Source organism: Odocoileus virginianus, chromosome 24, assembly GCF_023699985.2.
Source record: "Odocoileus virginianus isolate 20LAN1187 ecotype Illinois chromosome 24, Ovbor_1.2, whole genome shotgun sequence".
Lineage (NCBI taxonomy): Eukaryota > Metazoa > Chordata > Mammalia > Artiodactyla > Cervidae > Odocoileus > Odocoileus virginianus.
The window spans coordinates 24,295,717-24,322,494 of NC_069697.1; the positions used below are offsets into that span (position 1 = coordinate 24,295,717).

Sequence of the window (26,778 nt, forward strand, 5' to 3'; positions counted from 1 at the left end):
AAACACAGGATTTCTCAGCCATTTTCCCTGTCTGATGCTGTTAGATGCCTCCTGTGTGTTAGCTGCCATGTCATGGTTTATATGAATATCATGTATCAAATAGTTTTTCATCATGTACTTTTTAAATAATTTTGTTGAAACTGCCTTCTTTTTTCCATTTTTTATTCAATACCTTCTTAACTCTTACTCCTGGACCCTCCCCTTCTGCCATGTTCCATAAAGGATGAAAAAAGGAATACAAAGAAAGTCTTATCAAAAAGGTTTTGTTTCCCTCATGAGTTGATTTTCTGGAGCCTGAGGGGTTGAATTTCTGTTCCATTAGGAATATGTCCAGAGTTTCCTGGTAGCTCAGATTGTAAAGAATCTGCTTGCAATGCAGGAGACCTAGGTTCAATCCTTGGGTCAGGAAGATCCCCTGGAGAAGGAAATGGCAACCCACTCCAGTATTTTTGCCCGGAGAATTCCACAGACAGAGGAGCCTGGTTGTCTACAGTTCACAGGGTCGCAGAGTCAGACATGACTGAGCAACTAACACACACACAGGAATATGTCATGTGATTGTCCAGTGACACTTACAGGTAGTATGTGAGATTGCAGACCAGTTCTATTAAACATTGTAAATACTTAAAGAAGTATAAAAAGAAAAGAGTAAGTTCCAGAGATTCCTAAGAATTAGAATTTGAGAAGGGGACGGGGTGGGTTGGTAACAAGAAATAGTCAGAAGGGCGATTCCAGATTCGAATAAATGCTAAACATTTCATAAAAGACTAAGAAAAACCAATATATTCTGAGTATTTATCATTGTAAGGTTTATATATGTATATAATTTTTTTCAATAGAAGCCACTTGGAAAATTAAATTTATTTCACTTTTCAGATGGCTTATTGAAGTACACATCTGAATCTGATTTATCCAAATTTTTGTGTGTGAATTCGTTGATAATTGTACTTACTGTGACTCCCATAATTGATACCTGGTACCTTTTTTTTACAATACTTATCTCACTTACTTTAAAAGTCTGCACTTTTGATGAAAAGATTATTTTTCTTCATGAACTGTTTAAGCTGCTCAGTGCCCACTTAGATGTTGTATGCTTAGACTACCCAGACAAGGACTTAAATAAATAAAAATGGAAGATAAAAATAAAGGAATACATAGGAAAAGCATCTCTTAAACTCTCTAAGAAAGAAAATATATCAATAGGGTTTCTTCAGGCTGTCTCATCAGAAAAATGTAGTTTTCACTGAAATTTGTGAGATCCCAGAAGGGTTTAGTTTTTGTTTTGCATTGTTTTTGAACTAGAGGTAGGAAAACAGACTCTTTAGTTCTTTCTTGTGTTGTCAGGTTCTGTTTTCCATAAGCCTTTTCCTTCTCTTACTCCTTCCCATTTCTGAATTGTTTATTGGTGTTTGGGTTATTAGGATTCCTATAACCTCTGGCATAGATTCTGAAGTCTTTTTTTTCCCCCTCAGTGAATGTCAAACTGAGGGAGATTGCTACCTTCTTTTGGATTCAAGTTACTTGTTTCATAGAAAAAAAGGATAAAAAGCTGTAACTTAAGGCTTTGGGGTAGTGTGATTCCTCCTTTACCTCCTTTGCATGTCAAAACTTAGTCGTGTGAGACTGTAGTTCTTTAGTTATGTTTAGTTTCCTTTCAAGTTTCCCCCAATATCTAGTAACAAATAACTCTAGAGAGATCTCTATAAGACTTACTGTGATTGCTTTATGTTATATAAAATAGTGAAAATCTGGCAGAGAAGATAAATTTGGTAAAGTGAACTACCCTTGGCTTGTTGTTCCAGCTTCCTCATATACCTTGAAAATGGTTTCATTCTGGAGCCACCTTGAGGCCTTCAAGCCCATTTATAATCGATCTTCATTGATTCAAAGTCGTTACTCCAGAAATGGAAGAATAATAAAAAGGTTATATAAGTCCCAGGAGAGGTAATAAGGACCATGGTAATTTTCACAAGGCATGTTTAGAACTCAGCAACCATAGAAACCTCAAAAATCAGTGGCTTCTACCAGTTAGAGGAAGCAGGAATGAAAGTAAATTATAATTAAAGAGATTTATGCATAAAACAAAACCTGTAGGAATCCTGTAATTATTTAAATATCTGTTCTCTGCCCAGGTTTTGCCCTGTATACCCCGAAACTCAGAAATCATCTTACACTTTAATATTAAGGGGAGGTGAAAGGAAAATTCACCTAAAATAGACTAGCGGATTATGCTGTCCACCATATAATCAAAACCAGCGGGCCTTCAATGGATACGTAAACATGTTTTGGTTGCTAGGTCTTTAATGGCTGTTATTTTTGGATTCTGTTCATGATCCACTTCCCAACAGTAAGTCTGATGTGACACAGCTGAGTTCTAAATACGCTACATGTACTTTTTTAAAAAAGATGGTTGCTGAAGGTTGTGTTCTTTGCATTCTCATCTGAAAAGACAGGTGATAGGGTTTTCTGAGCTCTCTCATTCCTCTTCTCCTGTAGTCTCTGTTTCCCCTGAGGCCTCATCACCCTCATGAAGAGGAACTTGGGGAAAGTAATATTCCTGCTAATATCTCTCTATGGAATGTGGTAGCTGTTACAGTTAGTAGAACTGCCTTTAGAGAATGGGTTAGTGTTGTTAAGGCAACAGAGCCCCAGATGCTACTATGTGGTAAAGGGCTGGTTGAATTTGAGGTGTTATGGGTTTTAAAATGTTTATAAGATAGCATCTATTTTAAAATTCTGTAACTGTAAATAGCTTTGCCTCTGTGTTATTAAAATAATAGGAATACAGTTTGATGCTGAATCTAGGAAGTCTTATAAGTTTTTAAAGCTTTGAGGGGCACTTTTACTTGAAAGTGGATTATAAAATTGTTCTTATTGCATGTGGAAGCAGGAAAAATTACTACTGTGTCTGTGTCAGTAATCTTGAATTTGAGGTGTTACTTCGTGTGGATACGGTTAGATAACCTAACCTTTTGGATACTTTCTGTCCACAATTTCCCCCCACCCCCCATGCCTGTGGGATTTTAGTTCCCCAAGTAGAGATTGGACTTGGGCTCTTGGCACTGAAAGCATGGAGTCCTAACCACTGGACGCCAGGGAGTTCTTAGTCCAATTTTTTTACCAAGTGTCAACAATTTCTGTATTCCTATACCTCCCTCTCAGGCACATGACACTGGTTTGCAGTACAAATTGTGCAGATTTAAGTAGCCTTTCCGGTTACTGTAATCAAGTCTTTGAGCAGAAGCTGGTTATATAAGCTTTTTACTTAGAATGTCTATTTCCTTAAGAACAGGAACATAGTTCCTCTGAGAAGATGCTATTAGAGAATAATTAGTATCATCCCATTATTAGCCATTGAGAAAGGTTTCTATCATAACCACTCAGTATCAACTTTGTCCTTTTAAGGGCAAATCCTTTGATTGTTTCTCTGTCCATTGTGTCCCTGAGGTGCTGTATCCCCCCACCTCCCAAGGGTATCTGCTACCGGATCTTCTCTTCTCCCAGAGAACAGTTAGGTACAGGTTGAGAGTCTGTTCATATCTTTCTGAGACATGAAATGTATAACTAGCTCATAGGCCTCCGGGGCTTGTTTTCCCTTTCTGAGGCCAAGGGTAGCAGTAGAGCCCTAGTTGTGGTGGGATGGAGGGCTGCTTCTTTACCTCCTTATCTTGTCATATAATAGGAATAATGTTTATGGTGCTATAGTCCTGGCTTCACTTGGCATTTAACCAACCTCCAGTGCTGTTTATTACTTTGTATCCTCTGCCTCCATGAACATTATCCTTTAAATCTCTATTGCTTTGTAATATATGAGGCAACAAATAGCTTCTATGATTGGTTAAATGCTGGCATGCTACAAAGGTGTGTATTTTATTGCCTATATAACCCACATCTATAGAGATTATTCCTGTTATCCCAGCCCTCCCATTAAGTGGGCCCTACTGGTACTGTGGGACTCTGGATTTTTAATTCTGTCCCTTTGGCAAGTTTTCCTATTAACTGGCATTGGCACAAAAGAAAAGCAGGGAAGAATGACTGGTGCTGTTTACTAATTCTTTATGTTAGGGGAGCATCTTGAATTAGAGAATAATATAGGAAAAAATGGCTCTGGTACATAAATACCATTTGTGGTGATATGTGCTATCTTTACATGCTTCGACAGGTGAGGACAGTTTCAGGCAAACAAATAAGCCTTTTTTTCTCACCCCCTGCCAAGAGTTTAAAAAAATTCAAATTTTTATTTAATAATTCATATTTCCTTCAATAATTCATCCAGTTCCCATCTGGTAAGAGTGCCTGCATGCTGTCAGGCTGCTGAAAATACACTGCATTATACACAATTAGGCCAAATGCTAACCTTGTTTTTTGTAATAATATGTTGATTTTGTAATAGCTTTCAGTCCACTCTGAGAATGCTGCAGTTTTATGTAATCTTGTAATAGAAGTAGACCACTAAAAAAAAAAAAAGAAGTAGACCACTGTTACACATAGTAAAGAAAAAAACTGGGACTGGGATGGAAAAAAAGCTAGACATGTTAAGAGCAAGAAATTAAACCCTAGTTTTTCATGTCAGATCTGGCACTCTTGACACTTGCCCTCAGAAACAAGTGGTTATTTTAGTTTTTTGTGTTATATTTGTTATTATGTTACTAAGAGCATAGTAGGTTAAAAGCATCCCTGTTCCAATGTACCACAAAGAGAGAATGTTGTATGAATCTAATTGAAGCTATATTCAAGAAATTAAGGTGAAAATTTTCAGTTACTCACTCTTGTTTTTCCTTGGATATGACTTAATATTTGGAATGGGAGCCCAGAAACTGTTCTCTGAATTTTTCTGGTGGAAAAAAAAATCCTCTATCTTTGCATGTCAGTTCCTCCTTAGTCAGGAGAAGGGGCTCTTTCCTAGTCCCTTCTTTTACAAACTTCTGAGTTTATATACTGCCTTCCAGATCTGAGAGCCTGTCCTTCATTCATCCCTCTTTTGCCACCCCTGCAAAACACATACATATTGCTAGGTTGTTAACTTACAAGATATTGTCAGCGTTATATAGAATTCTTCATTCTTTTATCAAATACTCTTCCAGCTAATGAGGCAGATTGAAGAACAGTCAGTGTGCTCCCTCTGTCTGGTTAGCATGTTTCTTTAATGCAGATTGACTTGCTCAGCAGTCGCATTTTGTCTGAAGCCCTTGTTAAGGCCTACCCTGTATGTGGATTCATAACACATCTGTGTGTACATCTACAGTGCTGTATAAATAATAATAAGTAATCACCAGATGGCCTATAACTGCTCCTCTGGACCCGCTGGGTCTCTTGAAGCTGTTAGGAGAGTCTTCTGGCGTTTTACTGGAGAAAACTTGTCATAGATTTATTTCTAAAAAAATTCAAACTCACAACTGGGTGTTTAGGACTAGATATTGCTGTCTGTGTTGTAAATATTTAACAGGCTTTGTACAATGACAAGTAAAAGCGCCATTACTAACCACGCACAGTGGCTGTGGAGCTCTTCTTCCCTCCCGGCCATTTAGAAAGGAAACAAAATGCTGATAAATTGTGCATTATGAACAAGTGCAGGAGATGTTCTCTGAATGCTTTTTCATAGGAGAAGAAAGAGAACTTCAGTGTTCTGCTTAAAGGGTGTAACTGGGCAAACTTAAGCTTTTTAACCTTATGCTGGTGACGTAAATGAAACAAAATGCCCCCTTTAAACTGGACTTTATAATACAAGAAATGCCTCTTCAGCTGAAGTTTGGTCATGGCCAGGTTTCAGTCTTAATTGTCTTTATAACTAAATGATAAATCCCTTTGAAAGGGTTATAGTTGCAAGTGTTAGTAAATGCTTAGCATTTAGCTAAAATTTTAGACTTTGGGTTATGTCTAGAATTTAAAGCATATGTTGTTTGTCCGTATCATTTATAAAGCAAAACATTTTAATTTTTGTCCTCTTCATTTTTCTAAAAAGGGTTATGTATTTTGTTGGGGGAAAAATATTATTCTGGTGTAGCTTGCTTATAATTTTCTATTCTGTATCTTGTTATACTGGTCCCCTTCCTCCAGTATCTGTTCTGGGGTACTTGCTCAGTCAATAATACATGTTTTTGAAAACGAAAATAAAACTGACTACCTCTAAACATTAATGTTTTTAATCTTGTCTTACCATAAGGTAACATTAAAAAGCTTTTTTAAAAGTTGGGTATCTTTTAACTCTTCAGCTTAATTTTCTTTTGTCTATTTAACCATAGAGAGAATTCCTATAAATTATCACTCGTGGCTGTTACATTCCAGTTAGGATGTATAGAAAGCTTTTCTCTTTTAAAAATCTCATCTCGAAGAAGTGACATACAAATTGTGAGGGAGAAATGCTGCTATTAATAGTTTATTGTAGATAGATTTTGCTTTTTAAGTCTTCACATAAGATTACCAGGTTAAGGGAAGGATTTCAAGAAGGAAAGCATCATGGAGAAAAGATGGAAGTTTGGGGATTTATCTCTTTGTGTTTTTACTTCGAAGTTTCTTTGTGCAATGAAACATGCTGCCTAAGATTGTGCTTTGGTAAGAATCTGGACTATTTGCAATTGTCATGTGAAACTACAGAGAGAATGAGAATGAATTTTGTGAAATTAGCCCATTCCCAGTCTGGCACACCATGTGCCCTGTGTGGCTGCCGATTCTGTGGCAGATTGAAGAGCTGAACCAACTTCTGCTCTAAAGACTAAAATTGCCAGCCATCATTCCAACTTTTTTTTTTTTCATTCCAACTTTTAAATCTTGTTGTTCCCCTCGATGATGTCAGAATTGGAACACACATGGTTCTGTCTTTAGATCCCAGGTGAAATTTGCAATTCCTTGGATTGGAAGGAGAGAGTTCTTTCTTTTTTGCCTTTGAAAAACTTAAGGAGCTCTGCATGGAAAGTCAGCAGAATAAATCTGCAGCTTTGCTGTGTACTTTGAGTCATTGTAGAAAGCTGAGTACTCTGTGAGGCGTTCAGCAGATTGGCTGTCAGTGTTGTAGCTCTGCTTATCAAATACATAATCTCTCTGAGAGCCATTTATGTTATTCCGGAGAGAATCATCCAATGGCAAAAGGAACACCTCTTTTCTCCTCCCAAGGGTCAGATCCTCTTTCTATACTGGTCAATTACCCCTTGATTTTTCCTGAAAAATACCTCAGTCTACTGTAAAGATTGGCACTAGCACAGGTTGCAGACTCGGTTACAATGACAAGCTCTGATTTCTTAGCCACAGGGAGAGGCATCAGGGTGACACTCATAAGTATGCCAGAGGCTTAATGGTGGTGGTTTTTCTGCTGAGTATCTCAGTCCCCATATAAGCTTGGCTTCTCTTCTCTCTCTCTCTGAGGGAGATAACATTGGCTTTAGTGTTTTGCACATCAGTCACTATAAAAGTGCTGCGAATGTTGTCTTTCTCAAGTCTCTTTCCTTGTCTTTAGTTATTGTCCTCTCCAGTTTGAAATCAAGCCTTATAATCTTAATTTTTTTACTTTTTTGCCTTCCTCTTTCACTGCTTCTCTTGGCTCTTATTAGCCATTGTACCTGACGGGGATTATTAACCAGTGTTTCCTCTAATTAAGAAAAATAAATAGGCTTTATTTTTTTAGAGCAGTTTTATATTTACAGAAAAATTAAGAAGAGAGTAAGGAGAATTCTCATATACCCCTAGCTTGTTCCACCTCTAACTTTTACATCTTGTATTAGTGGGGTAGATTTGTTACAACTAATGAGCCAATATTGATACATTATTTTTTAACTAAAGTTCAAAGTTTACGTTAGGGTTCACTCTTGTGTTGTACCTTCTGTAGGTTTTGACAAATATATAATAATGTGTATCCTCCATTACTGTGTCAAATAGAATAGTTTCACTGCCCTAAAAATCCCCAGCTATTCCACCTATTGATCCGCTACCCCACCCCAGACTCCGCTAATTACTGATCTTTTTACTGTCTTCATGTGAAAGTGTTAGTCACTCAGTCCTGTCCGACTCTTTCGAACCCCATGGATTGTAGCCAGCCAGGTTCCTCTGTCCATGGAATTCTCCAGCAAGAATATTAGAGTGGGTAGCCATTCCCTTCTTCAGGTTATCTTCCCAACCCAGGGATCGAACCCAGGTCATCTGCATTGTAGGCAGACTCTTTACCATCTAAGCCCAGAATGTCATATAGAATCATGCCTTCCTCTGATTTCTTTAAAGTCATGAGCAGATAACCATATAACTGGGAATAGCTGGGAAACAGGAGGAGAGAAAATTAAGCCATGTGAGGTCATAGCTCTGAGGTCTCTCTCAAAGTACAAGAATCAAATCTAGGGAGATTTATGTGGCCAGCTGTACTGGGAGTCTCTCTGATGTTCAAGACTGGGCTTGCCTGGTGACATATTTACTGGTTCTACATATTGGGACTAAGAACTGGATGAATGCTGAATGGACTGTTTGGGGAGTCAAAGTATTAGGGCTGGGCAAGGTGAGAGGAAGTAAAGCCTATGATTCCTTTTCATTTGTCGAAACTGAGAACAATAAAATCTCTCCTCTCCCATTGGCAGCCTTATATTTGATTGAAAAAATCAGTGTAAATTAACTTCTATACTTTTAAATTAATTAAAGATTCATGTAAGTAAATATTATTTTAAAAGTATGGGAGCTGTGAATCGCACTTAGTTTAACAAACACAGCTGTAATATTGTCTACAGAAAGTAATAAAGTGAAAGTGAAAGTCACTAAGTCATGTCCGACTCTTTGTGACCTCATGGACTATACAGTCCATGGAATTCTCCAGGCCAGAATACTGCAGTGGGTAGCCTTTCCCTTCTCCAGGGAATCTTCCTAACCCAGGAATCAAACCCAGGTCTTGCACATTGCAGGCAGATTCTTTTACCAGTTGAGCCAGAAGGGAAGCCCACATAAGGTGATAGATGTTTGTATTTGGGTTAGGGGTTAGTAGATGAGAACTGGCTTCCCTGGCAGTGCTAGTGGTAAAGAACTCACCTGCCAACACAGGAGATGTAAGAGATGTGGGTTCGATCCCTGGGTCAGGGAGGTCCCCTGGAGTAGGAAATGGCAACCCACTCCAGTATTCTTGCCTGGAAAATCCCATGGACAGAGGAGCCCGGCCAGCTACAGTTCATGGGGCCACAAAGAGTCACAAAGACACAGCTGAGCAGATGAGAACTGGCTTAGGAGGAATGGCCCCTGAGCAAAGGAGACATGGCAACTTATGAGGATGTCAAAAATAAACAGATTTACTTGTTAGCTTTGTTTGGGCTATCTTGATTTCCTTCTGCTAAATACTAGTTGAGAGTTATAAATTGTGTGTGGGGGTGGGGGGTCATGATACATAGCTTGCAGAGTCTTAGTTTCCCAACCAGGGATTGAACCTTGGCTCTAGCAATGATAGCTCCAAGTCCTAACCACTGGACTGCCAGGGAATTCCCAAGAAGTATAAATCTTTTTTTAAGAAGTATAAGTCTTAAGGCTTCCCTGGTGGCTTAGTCGATAAAGAATCTACCTGCAATGCTGGAGACCTGGGTTTGATCCTTGGGTCAGGAAGATCCCTCGAAGAAGAAAATGGCAACCCACTCCAGTATTCTTGCCTGAAAAATCCCATGGACAAAGGAGCCTGGCAGGCTACATACAGTCCATGGAGTTGCAAGGAATTGGACACGACTTAGTGACTAAACCACCAACACCATAAATCTTAAGGGCACCAATAACCATTAGAAACAACTTAGTTCTTTTTTGATAGAGACATTTCCTGCTTGTCCTGGTTTGGAAATTTTATTTCTTATTACTAGTATTTATTTATTTTGGCCGTGCCTCCGGGTTTGCAGGATGTGAATTCCCTGACCAGGGATTGAACCTGTGTCTTTGGCAGTGAAAGCGTGGAGTCCTAACCACTGGACCACTAGGGAGTTCCCATGGACATTTTAGGTTGATAAAATATGGGAGAAATGGAGAGACCTGATTTCTTTACTTCTGGGATTCAAGTTTCCTGTCACTTAGAATGTTAACTCCATGGTATTAGGTAAGATCTCTTTTCATAGAGATACTAACTCTTTACCTTTTAGATTTGGCTACATATGAGACTCATTCTTGGCCTCAGCACTTATTTCATTTCCTTACTTGTTGAACTGAGATGACTTAATGGTAAAAATGAACACTAACCTAGGGTAGGCGCTATAGAATAATGTTCAGAGTTAACATCAGTTAGTGCACGCCAACATCATATGTATGCATACATACATCTACAACTTAGAGGAGATATTGTGTTTTTATAATTTACAGGAATTATATGGAGATCATATGGGGGGAATGGGAGAGAACAAAAGCAAAGAAAACGGTTTAACTTTATCCATGTCTAATAACAGCAGAATAACAATAACTAAAGCTAACTGAGCTCTTCTGTACTGTGCAGAAGTAGTTTACAGATATTATTTTATTTAGCCTAGAAATCCCCTGAAGGACCTATAATATTATCTTCATTTTACAATACAGAGGAGAAAATTAAGGCTCGAAGAGGTTAAATAACTTGTACAAGGTCATATAGTACTTTATGATGGAGCTATAAGGCCAGACAGACTTCAGACCACTTTTACTAGGATAAATTGCTTACTTATTCTTTACCATAAACATGTAAATATGCACACCTAGCACAGAAGAAAAAAAAGAAGTGATGAGGTTTTTTTGCACTGGTCCAAATGTGATCACTTAAGTTTAAGTCCTAGCTGTAGTTTGTTACTGATCTAGATAGACATCTGGCTGCCATACCAGAGAGAGCTGGATCAACAGCTGAGCTCTGCCTGTATGAAGAGATAAGAATTCTTACTAAAATGAAGAGCCATCTCTGCAACTGCTTCAGCCTTATTAATCTGCGTTTTTTATCTCCCTGGGAATGCTGCTGAGATGTATCTAACTCTCTGTGAGGCAAACAACCACTAGCAGGGGCATGATTTTAGGATGGGAAAGAAAACTAAGTCTTGACTAACCAGAAATGTAGATAGAACTAGAAAACTGTGACCTAAAAACCATAGCTTCAGCCTTCTCCACTAATAGGTCCAAAGATACACTGTGGTGTCATCTTTGTGAATTGTAGACTTGGTCACTTCCTGTTTCATATTCCCTTCTTTCTCTTCTTAGTTTTATGGCTATAAGATGCAGAGGATGTGGAGAAGGAAATGGCAACCCACTCCAGTATTCTTGCCTGGAAAAGTCCATGGACAGAGGAGCCTGGCGGGCTGCAGTCTATGGGGTTACATGACTGAGCATGTGTGCACGAGGGTGGAGGGAGATGGGTTGGTAGCAATAAAGTGGTAGAACTAAAAAAAAAATGCAGAGGATGGTATCTGGGTGTTTTGCTCTATGTAGTGCCATGTAGCAGTGGGGCTTTTGTTATTGAGGCTGTAGTACTAATTGGTAACAAGAGAAACATGACTAAGGTGGAATTAGGGTATGATTTGGAGTGTATTACCAATGTAGTGAGATATGTGATCTGTCCAGTGGTTGATAGCTCATTTATTTTCTGACTTTTTGGAGGTATGATTGCATGGAAGGTCTTAACTTGTTGACTAACAGCATTCTTCTCCACTCAGATCTCACATTCTTTCCTTCTTTGACATCATAGCACTTCCATATATCTACTTTTTCCTTTTACTCTTATGAACTGTGGTGTGTTGATGCAGTGGACATTTTATCATTGGAAGTGGAATTACATAACCAAGTAGATACATGGAAATATTTATGTGAAATAACTTGTGATTTAAAAAATATATACATGAACACATAAAGGATCAAAAGAGATTGGAGGGTCTCATAGTTGATATTTTTAGCAAAAGTATTCTTTGTTTTGTCTGAATGTCTTTATCCTTTACTGGAAAGTTGCTTAAAATGTACATTTCCTTCTTGATTCTGATAGTGATTCATTATATAACTGTGGACTATGTGAAACTAACTGCATTCAGCCGCAGGATATATCTGACTGGAGTCTTTTCTTTTCTGCCTCTGACAAAGAAGTCAAATGCTTGGCTTCCGAGCTGAGAATGCCTTCCTTATTGGGCAAGGTCACAAAAACTATCAAAATGATAACTCTGGATATCCAAAGATCTCATTTGTTTATTTTGTTGGATACCTCTGACAAGCCAGTTATTTGTGTGTGTGGATGCATGTTTGTGTGTTTGTGTGTCTGTCTGTCTGTCTGTCTGTCTGTCTCCTGCCTGTAGTTTCTGTAAAATTCTAAATACAAAGGAGAGGTGATTGAGAGCAAAAACCTATCAAATAGAAACTGCAAGCTTGGCTCCTAAGAGGTTATCAGGTAGACGGTGATAGCTTAGCAGGATAGATGATGATTTTGTAAAAAAGAAAAAGGCCGTACATTTTAATGCTAGCCTCAGTTACCTCCTTTTTGTATCTCTATTCTCAAGCTTACTGACCAGAACAGCAGCAACAAAAATCTTTCACTGCCATAAGTTATTTGACTCAAGTGAAGAGAGTTGTTGAGATAGTTTTAAAGATCTGTTGTGGTGTGTAGGTGGAGATAGCTGTATAATACCAGAGTGGGCAAATAATATTACAGACATTTGTCACTTAAGTGAGCATCATTTTTTTTTACACAGTGGCAATCTCTGTGCATTAATTTTTTTCACTGTGTTATGTTTATTCAGTTTCAAGTATTTCTTGGGATTAAGGAAGAGACTGTAGTCTGCTTAAACTGTATTGAAAGGGAACAGTAAAAGTAGTTACTGTAAAATTTTCGGGGGTCTAGATGTCTACATATGTTCTATAAGGCATCATGTTAGATTCAGTAATTTGCCTATTCCCTCTTCAGTCTTTCTTTTTCCTCCCTTTTAATTTTTACCTAGATAATTGCAAAAGTGAAAAGGGGAGACTATTTCATCATTCTTTTAATTTTACTTTATATGCATTTAAAGCTACAGCCAGACAGGGCTTCCTGGAGGCTTAATACTTTCAGTTATGCATGTGATTGCTCAGAGGAGAGAGTTGTGTGCACACATAGAGCAGCTCATGGCAGAGCAGTGGTTAAAGGTTTGAACATATTGTACCTTGCAGTCCTAAGGGAGGCATTTTGCTCCTCCATAGACAATAATCGGCTTGTCAGAGTCGAATGGCTTTTTGTTTTTTCTTTATCTAGTAAAATGCAGTGGGCTAAGCCTTTCTGGGAAGCAATTTCTTCCTCCACCACATGGACAGAAGGTCGTGGATGCTGTCTCTGAAACAAAGGGGAAGTGGTGATAGAAAAATCAGTGGCTGGGGCATAATTAGATTGGAGCTCTGTCACAGAGACAACAATTCTTGTTTGAAAGCTGGACTTTTCTGCTATGCCATGCTTTTCTGTCTTCACATTAGACATATAAGCAATGAGTATCATTCTACTTCAGGCTTAATTTTTCAGGCTCTTTCCTAAGCACTCTGAGAATAAAGTTGGAACAATTTACTTTTCTTGGTGGTTTCCAAAAATTTTTAAGATTGCTTTCCAGCAAAATTGAGAGGACAGTACAGCAATTCCCCATATACTCCCTGCTTCCCTGCAAACGTAGCCTTTCCTGTTGTCAGCATGCCCCACCAGAGTGGCATATTTGTTTCAACTAATGAACATACACTGACACACCATAATCACCCCAAGTCACAGCTCACCTAAGAGCTCACTCTTGTTGGTGTACATTTGATGGGTTTGGAAAATATATAATGACATATAGTCATCATTATATTATCATACAGAATAGTTTCACTGCCGTAAAAATCCTCTGTGCCCCCTGAATGAGGGAATTCATTTTCCCCTCATCCCCCCCTCCCCTGCCCCCCGAGCAACCACTGATCTTTTTGCTGTCTCCAAAGCTGTGCCTTTTCCAAAAAGCCACATAATTGGAATCATATAGTATGTAGGTTTTTTCAGATTGCCATCTTTTACTTAATATGTGTTTAAGATTCCTTCATGTCTTTCCATAGCTTGGTACCTCAGTTCTTTTTAGCAATGAGTAATATTCCTTTCTCTGGATGTACCACAGTTTATTTATCCATTTACCTACTGAAGGATATCTTGGTTGCTTCCAAGTTTTGGCAGTTGTGAATAAAGCTGCTGTAGAAACCCATGTGCAGGTTTTTGTGTGGACGTAAATTTTCAAGAAACTGCCAAATTGTCTTACAAAGTAACTCTGTCCTTTTTCATTCCCACCAGCAATGAATGAGAGTTCCTTTTGCTTCACACCTTTGTCAGTATTTGGTGTTATAAGTGATCCAAATTTTGACCAGTAGAATAGATGTGTGGTGGGATGCCTTTGTTATTTTAATTTGCATTTCGCTGATGTCATACGATGTGCAGCATCTCTATCTGTATATCTTTGGTGAGATGTCTGCTAAGGTCTTTGGCCTGTTTTTTAACTTGGTTGTTTGTTTCCTTATTGTTGAGTTTTTGTTTGTTTGTTTGTTTTTTGCTGCACTGGGCAGCATATGATCTTAGTTCCCCAACCAGAGATCAAACCCACACCCCCTGCAGTGGAAGTGCAGAGTCCTAACCACTGGACTAATAGGGAAGCCCCATCCTTATTGTTGAGATTTAAGAGTTCTATATGTATTTTGGATAGCAGTCCTTTATCAAATGTGTCTTTTGCAAATACTTTCTCTCGGGCTGAAGCTTGCCTTCTCTCATTCTCTTGACATTGTTTTTCACAGAACACAAGTTTTTATTTAATGAAGTCCAACTTATCAATTATTCCTTTCATTGATCATGCCTTTGGTGTTATCTCTAAAGTCATTGCCAAACCCAAGATTATACCTAGGTTTTCTTCTATGTTATCTTTTGGGAATTTTATTGTTTTGTGTTTCACGTTTATGTTTATGATCCATTCTGAATTAGTTTTGCAAAAGGTTTAAAGTCTGTGTCTGTATTCACTTTTTTGCTTATGGATTTCAAGTTGTTGCAAAGCACTATTTCACAACTATTTGTTGAAAAGATTATTGTATGGTTTTTGCTCTTTTCTTTTAAAATGAGGTGTAGTTGACATATAACATTATATTAGTTTCAGGTGTACAGCATAATGATTTAATATTTACATATACTGCAAAATTATGGCCACAGTAAATCTAGTTAACATCCATCACCTTACATAATTACAGAATATTTTTTCCTTGTGATGAAAACTTTTTTCTCAGCTACTTTCAAATATGTAATATATTAACTGTAGTCACCATACTGTACATTAAATCCCCATGATTTATTTATAACTGGAAATTTGTGCCCTTTGACCCCCTTCCCCTATTTGACCCCCTTCACCGCCCATCTCTGGTAACTGCCAATTTGTTCTCTATCAGTTTGGTGGAGTTTTGTTTTGTTTTAAGATTCCATATGTGTTTGGCTGTCTGTATCCTTGGATATGGAATAGTGTTGTTCAGTATCTTTTCATGTATCAGTTGGCCATCTGTATGTCTTCTTTGGAAAAATATTCAGATCCTCTGCCATTCAGATCCTATTTAATTGAATTGTGTGAGGTTTTGCTATTGAGTTGTATGAGTTCTTTATATATTTTGGATATTAACTCCTTATCAGATATATATTTTGCAAATATTTTCTTATTCAGTAGGTTGTCTTTTCATTTTGTTGATGATTTTCTTTTTCATGCAGATACTTCTTAGTTTGTTGTATTCTCACTTGTTTTTGTTTTTGCTGCCTTTGCTTTTGGTGTCAGATCCGAAAAACAGTCACCAATATGGATGGCAAGGAGCTTATTGCCTCTTGTTTTTTCCTTAAAGAGTTTTCTGGTTTCAGGTCTTGGTCTTACATTCAAGTTTTTAATCCATTTTGAATTTTAATATTTGTATTTGATATTAGATAGTGGTCCAGTTTTTCTCTTTTGCATGTGACTGTCCAGTTTTCCTAACACCATTTTTTGAGGAAACTCCTTTTCTCCCATTGTATAGTCTTGTCATAAATTAGCGATATATGCATGGGTTTATTTTGGGCTCTCTTTCATTGATATGTATGTTGGTTTTTATGCCAAGATCATACAGTTTTGATTCCTATAGTTTTGTGATATGGTTTGAAATCACGGAGCATGATGCCTCCAGGTTTGTTCTTTCTCAAGATTTCATTGACTATTCAGATTGTTTTGTGCTTCCATACACATTTTAGGATTGTTCTTTTTGTAAGAAATGCCATTAGAATTTTGGTAAGGATTGCACTGAATTTGTATATTGCTTTGGATAGTATGGGCATTTTAACAGTATTAATTCTTCCAGTCCATGAATGTGATTATCTTTCCATTTATTTGTGTTTTCTTCAGTTTCTTTTGTCAATGTCTTAAGAGTTTTCAGTGTACAGGCCTTTCACTTTTGTGGTGATATTTATTCTTGGGTATTTTATTCTTTTTGATGCAATTATAAATTGTATTTTCTTAATTTTTCTTTATGATAGTTCATTATTAGTGTGTAGAAATACAACATTTTTTTGTATACTGATTTTTTATCCTCAGCCTTTGCTGAATTCACTTTAAGAATTTTTTTGTGGTCTTTGGGGTTTTCTATGTATCATCTGCAAATAATGACGGTTTTACTTCTTCCTTTGCAATTTGGATGACTTTTATTTCTTTTTCTTGACTAACTGCTGTAGCTAGGACTTCCAATACTGTGTTGAATAAAAATGGTAAATGTGGTGTTTTGTTTTGTCCCTGATCTTAGAGGAAAACTTTAGCTTTTCATTGTTCAGTATGATGTTATGGGCTTGTCAAATGTGTGACCTTTATTACGCTGAGGTATGTTCCCTCTATGCTTACTTTATTGAGAATTTTTATCATAATTAATGTTGAATTTTGTCATATGTTTTCTGCATTTAGTGAGATGATGGAATATTTTTTATCCTTCATTTGGTAAATGTGGTATATCACATTGACTGGTGTATTGGATATTGAACCATCCTTGTATCCCTAGAATAAATCCCACTTGACCATGGTATGTGATTCCTCTTAAGGTATTGTTGAATTCTATTAATATGGTGTTGAGGATTTTTGCATTTATGTTTATCAGGGATGTTGGCCCATAATTTTCTTTTCTTGTGGTATTCTGGTTTTGGTGTCAGGGTAATGCTGGCCTTATAAAATGTGTTTGTAAGTGTTCCCTCTTCTTTAATTTTTTGGATGTTTGAGGATTGGTGTTAATTCTTTGAATGCTTGGTACAGTTCATCTGGTCCTGGACCTATGTTTGTTGGGAGGTTTTTGGTTACTGATTCAAACTCCTTACTGGTAAACAGGTCTGTTCACACTTTCTATTTCTTCATGACTCAGTCTTGGATGCTTGTATGTTTTTAGAATTTATCCATATCACTTAGGTTGTCCAGTGTGTTGACTTACAGTTGTTTGTAGTAGTCTCTTATGATACTTTGTATTGCTGAGGTATCACTTATAATGTCTCCTCTTTCATTTCTGTTTGGTTTTTTCTTGTTTTATTTAGTGCTCTTTTTTTTTTTTTTTGGTGATTCTAGTTAAATGTTTGTCAATTTTGTTTATCTTTTCAAAGAACCAGCTCTTGGTTTCATTGATCTTTTTTATTGTCTTTTTAGTCTCTAATTCATTTATTTCTGCTCTGATCTTTGTTATTTCTTTCCTTCTCCTAACTTCAGGCCTTGTTTGTTCTTTTTTAGTTCCTTGAACTATAAAGTTAGGTTGTTTATTTGAGATTTTTTTCTTATTTCTTGAGGTAGACATTTATTGGTCTTAGCTTTTCTCTTCGAACTGCTTCTGCTGCATACCATAAATTTCAGTATTTTATATTTTCATTTTACTTTGTCTCAAGGAATTTATTTCTCTTTCAAGTCCTTTGTTGACCTATTGGTTGTTCATTAGCATATGTCATTTCCACATATTTGTGAATTTTCTAGTTTTCTTCTTGTGACTAATTTCTAGTGTCATACCATTCTGGTCTGAAAATATGCTTGGTGTAACTTCTTTTTTTTTGATGCTTTATTTTACTTTATTTATTTATTTATATTTTATTAGTTGGAGGCTAACTACTTTACAATATTGTAGTAGTCTTTGTCATACATTGACATGAATCAGCCATGGATATACATGCATTCCCCATCCCGATCCCCCCTCCCACCTCCCTGGTGTAACTTCTGTATTCTTAAATTTATTAAGACTGTTTTGTGGCCTAACATGTGATTCATCCTGGAGAATATTTCTTGTGCACCTGAGAAGAATGTTTGTGTCTTTGCTCCTTTGTTAAAAATAAATTAACTATATTTATATGGGTCTATTTCTGGATTCTCTACTCTGTTCCACTGATCTTTTAATCTGTTCTTTCACCAATACTACATCTTGATTACCCATAGCTTTATAGTATATCTTGGAGTTAGGTACTGTTGGTCCATCAACATTGTTCTTCTTCAGTAGAACAGTTGGCTATTTTGGGCTTTTGCCTCTCCGTATAAACTTTAGAATCAGATTGTTGACATCCACAATAATTTGCTGTGATTTTGATTGGGATTGCATTAAATATATAGATCAAGTTGGGAAGAAATTACATCATCTTTACAATAAATACCCATTTAGTGGTTCTTTGATTTCATTCATCAGAATTTTATAATTTTCCTCATGTAGATCTTTCACATATTTTGTTAGATTTATACCTTTGTATTTAACTTGGGGAGGTACTAGTCATTGGAAGGACTGATGCTGAAGCTGAAACTCTGGTACTTTGGCCACCACATGCGAAGAGTTGATTCATTGGAAAAGACCCTGATGCTGGGAGGGATTGAGGGCAGGAGAAGAAGGGGACGACAGAGGATGAGATGGCTGGATGGCATCACCGACTCAATGGGCATGAGTTTGAGTAAACTCTGGGAGTTGGTAATGGACAGGGAGGCCTGGCGTGCTGCAATTCATGGGGTCGAAAAGAGTCGGACACGACTGAGCGACTGAACTGAACTGAATGTAAATGGCATTGTGTTTTTAATTTCAAATCCCACATGTTTATTTATGGTATACAGTAAAACAGATAATGACTGTATGTTAACCTTGTATCCTGCAATTTTTCTATAATTTATTTTTGGAGTTTTTTTGTTAACTTCTTTTGGATTTTCTACATAGATGATCATGTCAACTGCAAACAGTTTTCTTTTTTCCTTCCTAATCTCTGTGACTTTTATTTCCTTTTCTTATTGCATTAGCTGGAGTATTCAGTACAATGCTGAAAAAGCGTGGTGAGAATGGGGAATGTCATTGCTTTCTTCTTGATTTTAGCAGAAAAGCTTTGAGCTTTTCACCATTTAGGGTTAACTGTAGGTATTTTGTAGATGTTCTTTATCAAGTTAATGAAATTCCCATATATTCTTGGTTTGCTGAGAGTTTTTATCATGAATTCATGCAAGATTTTGTCAGTACTCTTTCTTTATCTATTGATATGATCATGACATTTTTCTTCTTTAGCCTGCTGATGTGACGGATCGCATTCATTAATTTTTTAATGTGGAACAAGCCTTGCATACTTGAAATAAATCCCACTTGGTTGTGGTGTATAGCTCTTTTTATACATTGAAGAATTTGATTTACTAATATTTTGTTGGGGATCTTTACATTAATGTTCATGAGAGAGAATGGTTCGTAGTCATATTTTCTTGTAATGTCTTTCTCTGGTTTGGGTATTTGAGTAATGTTGGCCTCATAGAATAAGTTAGGAGGTTTTCTCTCTGCCTCTGTCCTCTAGAGAAGACTGTAGAAAATTTGTATAGTTTATTCCTTAAATGTTTGGTAGAATTCACCAATGAACACATCTGGGCCTGGTGCTTTCTGTTTTGGAAAGTTTTTGTTGAGTTAATCTGATTAAAAGATAGAGGCCTTTTCAGGTTGTCCATTTCTTCTTGTGTGAGTTTTAGCAGATTGTGTCTTTTAAGGAATTGGACCATTTCATCTAGGTTATCAAGTTTGTGGACATAGTATTACTCATAATATTCCTTTATTATCCTTTTAACATCCATGCAATCTGGAGTGGTGTCCCTCTTTGACATCTGGTAATAGTAATTTGTGTCTTCTCTCTTTCATGGCCTGTCTAAAGGTTTATCAACTTTATTGACTTTTTCAAAGAATCAGGTTTTGACTTCATTGATTTCTTGTTTTTAATTATATTTTATTTCTGTTCTGATTTTTATTAATTTTCTTCTACTTACTTTGGCTTTAATTTGTTCTTTTTCAAGTCCATTGTGATCTGAGAGCAGATAGTGATGATTATTTGTTAAGGTCTGTCTCAGTGAATGTTCCTTCCATGTGAACTTGAGAAGAACGTGTAATCTACTATTCTTGGATGAAGTATTCTATAGATGTCAATTATATTCAGTTGATTGATGGTGGTGTTGAGTTCAGCAGTGTGCTTCCTGATTTCCTGCTTGCTGGATCTGTCCATTTCTGATAGAAGAATGTTAAAGTCACCAACTATAATAGTTGGTTTATCTGTTTTTCCTAGCTGTTCTGTCAGTTTTGGTGTCACATGTTTTGACACTCTGTTGTTAGGTACATATATACTAAATATTTTTTTTTCATCTTTTTGGAGTATTTATCCCTTTATCATTATGTAATGCCTCTCTTTATCCCTGATGACTTTCCTTGCTCTGAAGACTGCTCTGTCTGAAGTTAATATAGCTCCTCCCCTTTCTTTTGACTAGTGTTACCATGGTATTTTTTCCATTCCCTTACTTTTTAAAATTTTTAATTCAATTGGAAGATAATATTTAAAATAACTTTACAGTATTACAAAGAAATAGAGGAAATGCAAAGAAATAGAGAAAAACAATAGAATGGGAAAGACTAGAGATCTCTTCAAGAAGATTAGAGATACCAAAGGAACATTTCATGCAAAAATGGGCACAATAAAGGACGGAAACGTAGGTATAGACCTAACAGAAGCAGAAGATATTAAGAAGGTGTGGCAAGAATACACAGAAGAACTATACAAAAAAGATCTTCATGACTGAGATAACCACAATGGTGTGATCACTCACCTAGAGCCAGACATCCTGGAGTGTGAAGTCAAGTGGGCCTTAGGAAGCATCACTGTGAACAAAGCTAATGGAGGTGTTGGAATTCCAGCTGAGCTATTTCAAATCCTAAAAGCTGATGCTGTTAAGGTGCTGCACTCCATATGCCATCAAATTTGGAAAACTCAACAGTGGCCACAAGACTGGAAAAGTTTTCATTCCAATCCCAAAGAAAGGCAATGCCAAAGAATGTTCACACTACCACACAATTGCACTCATCTCACACACTGGGAAAGTAATCCTCAAAAATCTCCAAACTTGGCTTCAACAGTACATGGACCAAGAACTTCCAGATGTTCAAGCTGGATTTAGAAAAGGCAGAGGAACCAGAGGGCAAATTGCCAACATCTGTTGGATAATAGAAAAAGCAAGAGAATTCCAGAATATCTACTTCTGCTTCATTGACTACAGTAAAGCCTTTGACTGTGTGGATCACAATAAACTGTGGAAAATTCTTCAAGAGATGGGAATACCTGACCACCTGACCTGCCTCCTGAGAAATCTGTATGCAGGTCAAGAAGCAACAGTTAGAACTGGTCATGGAACAGCAGACTGGTTCCAAATTGGGAAGGGAGTACATCAAGGCTGTATATTGTCACCCTGCTTATTTAATTTATATGCAGAATACATCATGTGGAATGCACAAGCTGGAATCAAGATTGCAGGGAGAAATATCAATAGCCTCAGATATGCAGATGACACTACCCTTATGACAGAAAGCAAAGAGGAACTAAAGAACCTCTTAGAGAAAGTGAAAGAGGAGAGTAAAAAAGCTGGCTTAAAACTCAGCCTACAAAAAACTAAGATTATGGCGTCCAGTCCCATCACTTCATGGCAAATAGATGGTGAAACAATGGAAACAGTGAGAGACTATTTTCTTGGGCTCCAAAATCATTGCAAATGATGACTGCAGCCATGAAATTAAAAGACATTTGTTCCTTGGAAGAAAAACTGTGACCAACCTAGACAGCATATTAAAAAGTAGAGACATTACTTTACTGATACAGGTATGTATCGTCAAAATTATGGTTTTTCCAGTAGAAATGTATGAATGTGAGAATTGGACCATAAAGAAAGCTGAGCACCAAATAATTGATGCTTTTGAACTGTGCTGTTGGAGAAGACTCTTGAGAGTCCCTTTGACAACAAGGAGATCAAACCAGTCAATCCTAAAGAAAATCAGTCCTGAATATTCATTGGAATAACTGATGCTGAAGCTGAAGCTCCAGTCCTTTGGCCACCTGATGCGAAGAACTGACTCATTTGAAAAGACCCTGATGCTGGGAAAGATTGAAGGCAGGAAGAGAAGGGGACAACAGAGGATGAGATAGTTGGATGGCATCACCGACTTGATGGACATGAATTTGAGTAAGCTCTGGGAGTTGGTGAAGGACAGGGAGGCCTGGCGTGCTGCAGTCCATGGGGTCACAAAGAGTGGACACTATTGAGCAACTGAACTGAACTGAACTTAAAATATTGTGGTGATTTTACAATATTGTAATAGTTTCTGCCATATATCATTATGAATCAGCCATAGGCATATACTCGTCCCCTTCCTATCCCATACTTTGAATCTATACATGTCTTTGTACTTCTAATGAGTTTCTGGTAAACAACATATAGTTGGGTCTTGTTCTATTTATTTATTTTTGGCTGTGCTGGGTCTTTAATCCTGCACACAGGCTTTCTCTAGTTGTGGAGAGCACAGGCTACTCTCTAGTTGGAGTGCGAGGGCTTTGCAGAGCATGGGCCCTAGAGTCTGCAAGCTTCAGTAGTTGCAGCATGTGGGCTCAGTAGTTGTGGCTTGTGGACCCTAGAGTGCTGATTGAGTAGTTGTAGCTGCTGCTAAGTCACTTCAGTCGTCTCTGACTCTGTGCGACCCCATAGACGGCTCCCCCGTCCCTGGGATTCTCCAGGCAAGAACACTGGAGTGGGTTGCCATTTCCTTCTCCAGAGCGTGAAAGTGAAGTCGCTCAGTCATGTCCGACTCTTCGTGACCCCATGGACTGCAGCCCACCAGGCTCCTCCATCCATGGGATTTTCCAGGCAAGAGTACTGGAGTGGGGTGCCATTGCCTTCTCCAAGTAGCTATAGAGCACAGGGTTATTTGTCCTGTGGCATGTGGGATCTTCCCTGACCCAGAATTGAACCTGTGTCCCCTATATTGGTGCAGATTCTTTACCACTGAGCCACCAGGGAAGTCCAGGTCTTGTGTTTTGATCCACTCTGATCATGTCTTTAATTGATATATTTAGACTATTGACATTTAAAGTGATTATTGATTACTGATAGTTGGTTTAATATATACCATGTTTGTTATTCTCACAGTTCAGGTGGCCAGAAGTCCAAAATCAAGGTGTAGGCAGAGCCACACCCCATCTGGAGGCTCTCAGGAGAATCCCTTCCTTACCTCCTTACCTCTTCCAGCTTCTGATGACTGCCAGCATTTTTTGGCTTGTGGCCACATCATTCCAGTCTCTGATTCTATCTTCAAATCACCTTTTTCTTTGTCTGTAAGCACCTCTGTCTTAACAACGGTGCTTGTGATGGCATTGAGAGCTCAATTGTATAATCCAGGATAACCTCTTCATCTCAAAACCTTTAATATAGTCATCATTATAGGTAACATGGATTCTAGGAATTAGGACATGGGCATCTTTTGGGGAGCTGTTATGAGTTGAATTATGCCCCTAAATATACATGTTGAAATCTTAGTCCCAAATACCTCAGAATGTGACCTTCTTTGAAAATAGGATCATAGATGTAATTAGTTGATAATGAGGTCATACTGGAGTAGAGTAGGTCTCCAGTCCAGTATGACTGATGTCCTTATAAAAAGAGAAAATGGGACACAGATGTATACCCAGGGTGTAAAAGTTGGAGTTATGCTGCCACAAGCCGTGTAGCACCAAAGATTACTGGTAAACCACCAGAAGCTAGGAGAGGAACATAGGTTGGACATAGATTGGACTCTCCTTTACATCCTTCAGGAGGAAGCCCTGCTGACATCTTGATTTCAGACTCTGGCCTCCAGAATTATGAGACAATAAATTGTTATTTAAGCCCCCAGGTTTGTGGTACTTTGTCAACTCTAGTGAACTAGTATGGGAGCCATTATTGGCCTACCATGTTGTGGTAGTGAGTTATTACCAAAAAGTGGAAACTAGGAGTACTAGAGTCTTATTAACTCCTCCCTGACACCCACTGGTATGCTTAATGGCTTTTATATTTATCCTTTCTCTCCTACCTTCCCCTGACTAACATGGGCATGCTGTAATGTGATATGAAGGCTAATAGGATCCCATTACCACCTGCTGGTTTGTCTCCATTCTGTTTAATGGGAGGTAGGAATGGGTGGAGGTTCTATGTAATTGGAGCAATTTGTTATCATTTTAAACCACAATCAAAAATTGACTATTGGTTTTCACAAATGTCTCTAGTAAGAGACTGTGTGCACAAAAAAGGTCCATTGTTAAAATCAAGGTATTTCCCTTTGTGTATTTTGCTAGATACCTCCAAACTTGAGTAAGCCTGGGAACAGGTTTACAGAAACTAGTCAATGAATAATTTTCTCAATTTCTTCAGCTCTTCTCTTGAGCTTTTGTGCATTAAATTTAATTTAAAAAAATTTTTTGAATATCTGCAGCATGCTCAGCATAACACTAGATATTGTGACAGAAAGATGTGTAAGACGTCTACGTACACGCTGTCTCATAGGGGAAGCAGACATAGAAATATAGTTACTTGTAAGTATTCACAGGTATGGAGAGGTCTATTAGACATCAGGGAAGGTTTCATGGAGGAAATGATGCTTTAACTGGTTTTGAAAGATAAGTAGAAATTTGCCAGACAGAAGGTGGAGAAGAGTATTCCACACATAAGAGAATAGCATATACAAAAAAATGAAGCAGCATATCATGTTCAGAGAAACTGCATATAGTTTTATGTTTCTGGAGCACATACTGTGATGCATAGCAGGAGAAGATGAGGCTGGAGAGGTTAGCAGGGGCAGTTTCCCCACTACCTGATGTTGTTGCTGTTTTGGATCACTGTGAAGGTCAAGTAGCATGTGGATAAGTGTTACTGTTAGGCAGCATAGATTCCATTCTTTTCCTCTGCCTGCCTGTGTTCTTTTATTATAGACATCTATTCAGTGGCCAGCATTCTAAAATTTATCTCTAATGTCTTAAAAGCAAACATTCAAAATTTAATAAGTTTGCCGTTTGCTTTGTTTAATTTAAAAACTATTTAGACACAAAAATATATCAGCCAAATATGTCAACAAATTGGGGTAAGAAGTTTTTGCTGCATTAAATTAAGGTGGCAAAGCAGAATCAGTATACCTGTGTTGCAGGAAGGGGGACTTTTCCGGGGCCCAAAACGTTAACACTCAGAAATGAATTATCCAAGGAGATACATGAGCTGACAAAGCAAGAGACTTTATTGGGAAGGGGCGCCTGGCGGAGAGCGGTAGGGTAAGGGAACCCAAGAGGACTGCTCTGCCACACGGCTTGCAGTCTTGGATTTTTTGGTGATGGGATTAGTTTCCTGGTTGTCTTTGGCCAGTTGTTCTGATTCAGAGTCCTTCCTGGTGGTTCACGCATTGCTTAGCTCAGATGGATGCCAGCAAGAAGGATTCTGGGAGGTAGTAGGACACATGGCATCTCCTTTTGACCTTTCCCAAACTCTTCTGGTTGGTAGTGGCTTTTTAGTTCTGTGTACCTTACTAGGACCACCTGTCATAAGATAACTCACTCAGATGGTTACTATGGTACCTGGCCAGGGTGGGTGGTTTCAGTCAGTGTGCTTCCCCTAACAACTGTAAGGTGGTTTATTCTAGAGGCTGCCAAACCATTTGAGTCTTTATCTTTGCCCATTTCTTTATCAGCCTGTAACCTCTTCTGTGGTTGCTAAGGCTCTGGGCACTCAAGATTTGATAGCTTCTTTAAAACAAAATTGCATTGTTGTGTTTTGGAATTATTTAGAGTGAGTGAGTGTAATCTTGTAAGCTTGCCCCAACTATCTAAGCACACTTTTAGAGACAGATATCTAGATATCTTTCTCCTTCTCCTCTCCCCTCCATCTTTCTCTCTCTCTGTCCCTCAGCTTAATTTTTCTTTTGGCTTAACTGTTACAGTAGTAAGTTGTATATGCCCTTACAAGGCAGGGTTTTAGTTACTGTATACTCTGTTCTGTGACTCATATATGTTCTGCTCAGCTTATTGTAAGCATTCAGAATCTCCTGCGTTTACAAGACGTGTTTCTGTTGGTTCAGTTCAGTTGCTCTGTCGTGTCCAACTCTGTGACCTCATGGACTGCAGCATGTCAGGCTTCCTTGTCCTTCACCGATTTTCGGAGCTTGCTTAAACTCATGTCCATCGAGTCGCAGATGCTATCCAACCACCTCATCCTTTGTCTTCCCTGTCTCCTCCTGCCTTCAGTCTTTCCCAGCATCAGGGTCTTCTCCAGTGAGTCAGTTCTTTGCATCAGGTGGCCAAAGTATTGGAGCTTCAGCTTCAGTGTCAGTCCTTCCAATGAATATTCAGGGATGATTTCCTTTAGGATTGGCTGGTTGGATCTCCTTGCAGTCCAAGGGACTCTCAAGAGTCTTCTCCAACAGCACAGTTCAAAAGCATCATTTCTTTGGTGCTCAGCTTTCTTTATGGTCCAACTGTCACATCCATATATGACTACTGGAAAAACCAAAGCTTTGACTCGATAGACCTTTGTTGGCAAAGTA

At 38.0% G+C, this 26,778-nt stretch overlaps 1 protein-coding gene across 6 annotated transcripts in view; it reads left to right on the forward strand.

Moving 5' to 3' along the window:
- The window catches only part of LOC110138240 (cyclic AMP-dependent transcription factor ATF-7), a 91,464-nt gene that overhangs the window by 16,863 nt on the left and 47,823 nt on the right, over nt 1-26,778 (forward strand). The gene's annotated exons all lie outside the window — the stretch shown is intronic.